Raw genomic sequence first — 5,761 nt, forward strand, 5'->3', positions numbered from 1 at the left:
TAATTGTGATTTCTCATCTCATGTGATAAATATAAAATTCACTTGCCTAATTAAAACTTATAACTAATTATGAGGGGCTTCATCAATAACAACATCGAGATATAGATTCTATCAATTAATTATTATTTTATGAATGTGATTTTTTAGCATTCAATCTATCAGAAATATACAACCTACGAAAGAGTTTTACCTTTTGACATATTAATATTATAAATCAAGTTACATTGATCATAAAAATTATATCAGGATTAAACGTAAAAATATTTTTAATGAATTAGAGAAGTTGTTTTGTAAAATATTTCGAATTTAAACAAATAAAGTTACTTGGTCCTTTCGATAAACATAAATAATATAATAGCACAAGAAATTGGAATAGAGTCACCCTCATAATCAAGATCAAATAATAAGATCAGTTTATGAGATAAGAAACTCCATATACTAAATACTTCTATTCAAATCATACTTTATTAAATTAAGTAAACAAAATCACAGTCAATACATATATAGGATGAAAAAACAATACAACAATTTAAACCGCACTATAGACTTAGATGAATACGAAAAAAATTGTAGCTTAAAGATACATGACCTTGGCTAATCTTGGTGGTAAGGTAGAAAAATGATTAATCTTAGATGACTCAATTAAATCATTGCACGGTGAATTTGATGGTAAAGCCCAAGTAAATCCTTGAAGAAGCCTAGCAAGTAATTGTTGAACAAGTTTTACTGCTGGACAACCTCGTCTTCCAATACTAAATGATAACAAATGTAAGTTTGAATCAGTGAGAACTAATTCATCATCATCTTCCACTTTGAGATGGCACTTTGGCTTGAACTTTAATGATTCCTTCCAAACTCTAAAATTCTGGCCAAGTCCAAGACGACTTAATAACACTATACTCCCTTTAGGGATGAAATACTTTTCAGCAACGATGGTATCAGAGTCAGACACGTGAGGAACATTAAATGTATACTTACAATCATAAAATTATCCAAAGTTGATAAAACAACACAACAAATACTTACAAGAACTTGTGCCTTAATCTCTTTAACATTCATTTGTATCTTTGATCATAATAAGAACATCAAGAATATCCTCTTCCAAAGTTTTTTTATTTGCCATCTTTCCATATTTGAATCCTCTTATCAACTTCAATATCAATATGTTTTGTTGCTTTATCATATGCTTTCTTGATAATTGCATTGCCTTGTGACCATCCAAATCAAAAAGAATATTTAAACATATATTCAATAAGTTTAAAAACTGCATCAATTTGTTCCTCATGATCTCTTGCTGAAAATCATATTCATTTCCACAATGATACCAACTTGTTACTTTTCTTAAGTTAATCACAAGTTGATTATTGCTGCATTGATTATAAACTAATCGATGAAATGATGTTGGTGACAACACATGACAAGTAAGAATTTTTTTCACCACTTTGGACAAAAATTGGACATGCAAATGAGAAATAGAGTCCTGACTCTTCAAGAACTCACAAGCAAGTTCAGGAATAATTACCAAAGACAAATGCAAGCGATTTCAGTATTCTTTTCCTCCATAATTTTTGTGTGTTTTCATCATTTTTGTCTTGTGATTGTACGTTAAGGCTAAGGTCTTGCACTATTTATTATAGCCTATAGGGGCTGCCTCAACAAAGTGGTATGATAAAATAGTTTAGTAAAATTTATATGATTTAGTTTAACTGATCATCATATAATTTGAGAAACTTTATTAACTTTGCAATGTCTCAAAACTAAGATGCTGGCTAAAAAAATGTAGTTGAGACAAAGAATGCTTCCTATAGTTTAATTTTTAACATAATAGCATATAATATGCGGCATAAGAATGACCACAAAATTAAAACATATTATTTTGTACTGAACTAAATTCTTATGCCCTCGTGATTTTCTATCCATTATTTAGAGAATTTTTAATCAAACTAAGTCATTGTATAAAATAATTTACCAAAGTAATATATTTTTTAAAAATTTTACAAAACTAGTATAAACGTATTTCACGGTAACGTTTTAAGGTATATTTTATTTTTTAAAAACTAACAGCATTAGGTTGATATACGTCACTGTAAATAACGTTTTACTTTTAAAACGTTATTTCAGTAACGCTTTTCAAATATATTTATGCATATTTTTATCTTGAACTGCAACAATTTTTTCATTAATGATTTGATTTCTACAAATTGAGAAATCAAACCAAAATTTTTGGAAAAAAAGATCAATGCTGAATATAAAAACTAAAGAATTGAATTAATTCAATTGAACCCGAATTTTTGATGTTTATGTCTATTCTTATCTTGATCAATAGTAATTTTTTTCATCAATGATATATTTAATTGCTACAATTTGAGAAATCAAATAATTTTTTTTGAAAAATTGTCAATGTCAAACCTAAAAAACTAAAGAATTGAATTAATTCAATTCAACTTGATTTTTCGATATTTATGTATATTCTTATCTTGAACTACAATATCTTGAACTACATAACTTTTTTCATTTATGATTTTACTGTGCTACAAATCGAGAAATCAAATCAAAATTTTAAAAATATTAACATCAAATCTAAAAACTAAAGAATTCAACTCAATTCAACATGATTTTTCAATATTTATGTCTATCTTTATCTAAAAATACAATTTCTTATTTCATTATATTAATATCAGACCTAAAAATTAAAGAATTGAATTAATTCATTTCAACCTGAATTTTTTATATTTATGTCAAATCTTATCTTGATGAGCTGCAATTAAAAAAAAATCCATTAAGTATTTAGTTGCTACAAATTGAGAAGTCAAACTAATTTTTTTTGAAAAAGTTATCAATACTGAACTGAAAGATTAAAGAATTGAATTGAATTAATTCAATTCAATCTATTTTTTTAGTATTTATATTTATTCTTATCTTGAATTACGGTAAAAATTTTACTGATGATATAATTGCTATAAATTGAGAAACTAAACCAATTCATTTTGAAAAAAAAAATATCAATGTCAAACCTAAAAACTAAAGAATTGATTAAATTTAATTTAATTTACTTTTTAGATATTTAATTTAATCCTAAACTGTATAATAGATATTTCTATGTTCTATACTCAATTAACTGAAAAACAAGAAAATTTCTTTTTCAAAGTGTCGTACAGGCACAAGACTTTCATATGATTATCTTCAATGCAACTTTTATCTGTTTAGAATGATTATCTTCAGTGTAGTTTCAATAATTTAATTACAACGAATTGACAAATCAAACAAAAGATTTTGAGAAAAATATAAATATCCAACCTTAAGTTGAAGAATTAAATTAAATTCAATTCAATATGATTTTTTGATATTCATGCCTATTCTTATATTGAATTACAATATAAAAAAAATCATCAATGATTTAACTGTTATAAATTGAGAAATCAAACCAAACTTTTTGAAAAAATATCAATGTCAAACCTAAAAATTAAAGAATTGAATTAATTCGATTCAACCTGATGTGTGTATGCTTATCTTGAAATTGCTATGCATTGATAAATCAAACCAATCTTTTTTTTCAATCCGATTTTTTTGATATTTATGTCTATTCTTATTTTAAACTATAATGATTTTTTAATTCAATGATTTAATTGCTATGAATTGAAAAGCTAAATCAATTTTTTTTTGAAGAATATCAATACCGGACCTAAAAAAACTAAAGAATTGAATAATTCACTTCAATTCAATGTAATTTATGCTTTACAATAATTGTTTCTTCAATTATCGTACTGACATGATGTTTTTCGTTGGCAGCTTTTGAATCACAAGGTTTTCCTATAATTATGTTCAATAAAACATCAAGAATCTTACTCTTTGCCAAGAAAATAATATTTTTTTAATAAAATAAAATGTAAAATATCATTTTATATCAGACTTTTTTTTTATGCAATATCGTTTTATATCTCTCAATAGTTGACCTGAGCTATGTTTGGTCAATTTACTCATTTTGTTTTAAAATCATATAAAAAAATTGTGGTTTTTTCATTAAATTATTAAAAGTGATTATCAAAATTATGTGTCTCAAAATGAAATTTAGTTAGTGACATTAGTTTTGGAATGGATAATTTGATCTAGGAATCTATGTTAGCGTTTTCAGTTCGTAGTTTTCAAGTGAATTTGAGCTCTTGAGTTGAAAGTTTAAGTGTATTTAGATCAAATTGACTTTGATCACCATTCGGAGTGTGGACAATCAGTTCGAAATTCGTAAGACACCATTAAATTCGAGAGATTTAGGTCTAAGTGCGGTTAAATTTTCAGAGGCTTCGAGGGCAATTTGGTATTTATAACACCCCAAAAAAAAATTGAGCTAAGACTCAAACCAATCTTTGTTGTGAGTAAGATTTTATCGAGAAATTTAAGTTTTCACAGAGTTGGTTCCGTTCACCCACACGCCAATTTGGTGAAGAAAAACATGTCTAAGCTTAGAAGGAAAGGAAGAAATCAAACCACCCCTCTAAAAACGATTGAGATGTCTTTAGAATAGAGGCTTCACTTAAACGGTCATAACTTTCTACTCTGAGCTCAAAATAAAACAAATATGGTGGCATAAGAAAGAGGGCTCAAAAATCTTTAATTTGATAAGCCATGGACCACTTAATTATCTATGTGCTAAAATATATGATCATTGCAGTTAACCCAAAATAAAAAGATGTTTCAATTAAGATGATATTTCAATAAAAATATAGTTTTTTTTTGAATTAAATAGTGTGGTTTTTTCTTAATGTTGTACAGTCCTACTCAGTACTCCTTCACTCTATCTTGTTCTATTATGTAATTATCATATTATGTTTCTAACTTCCTTTTTTTTTTGGACTCTGTCCATTCATGAATCTATTTTTACTGTTCATCTCTTTCTCTTAGCTTTTGTTCTTAAAATTAATTTTCTTTAACTACACCCCAGATTCGGTCATTCACAGTTCATCCACGAACTTTCGAACTGACCCCACAATTTCCTAGGAATTTACAAGTTAATCCATCAATAATTTTAAGAGGCTAAGAGACTAACCATATACTAAGTAAAATAGATTCATGATGATATATAAACTTAACAATATTTTAAAATATATTTATGATAAAACTCATATATTTACATAAACTTAGCACACATAATTTACATATATGGGAAGTTGTACTAGAAACATAAATATGAAACTTACATTATAAGAACAGAGTGAAGTTTCCCTTTCGGGAAACCCGAACGACTTCCAAAGTAACTTTTCACAAAACTTGAAATAAAATCTAAGAAACTAAAGAAAAAAAAATATATATATATATATATATTTTTTATAAACAAAGAGGAAGGATTTTTTGGAGGGATTAAGCTTTGCAGAATGTGGATTATTTCTCTTTCTTCACTCTCTACTTCTTCTTCTGATAATGTCTTCTATTTATACACAAAAATGGACTTCAAACTTCGGACTTCAGAATGAAAAATATTTTCATCTTTTCCGCCGGGTACACATTGGACCCCATCGCACGTGAAATGATTCCTTCTTTTGCATTATTATCCGTCCTTTTGTCAGAATTCCATTATTTTCTTTTAAAAAGAAACTGTCTATTTTTAAATAAAGTAAGGATGCGTCCCAACAATTTTTCCACAAATGTGTGGTAGTGAGTAAAGTGGGACTCACATTGTTGACAAAAGAGGCATTCCTCTTTTTGACTACATTATTGTGTGTGTGTGTGTGTGTGTGTGTATATATATATATATATATATATATATTAT

The 5,761-nt window shown here is 26.7% G+C and overlaps 1 long non-coding RNA gene across 1 annotated transcript; it reads right to left on the reverse strand.

Annotated features, from left to right (window-relative positions):
* Positions 1-446: 446 nt before the first annotated feature.
* LOC104648171 (uncharacterized) lies at positions 447-5,396 on the reverse strand. Its single transcript, XR_011210560.1, has 3 exons — positions 5,193-5,396; positions 1,027-1,207; positions 447-919 (listed from the first exon to the last, which is right to left on the reverse strand). It is a non-coding gene; the product is annotated as an uncharacterized lncRNA (long non-coding RNA).
* Between the last annotated feature and the right edge of the window lie 365 nt (positions 5,397-5,761).

The sequence above is a fragment of the Solanum lycopersicum genome, chromosome 7 (genome assembly GCF_036512215.1).
Source record: "Solanum lycopersicum chromosome 7, SLM_r2.1".
Classification (NCBI taxonomy): Eukaryota; Viridiplantae; Streptophyta; class Magnoliopsida; order Solanales; family Solanaceae; genus Solanum; species Solanum lycopersicum.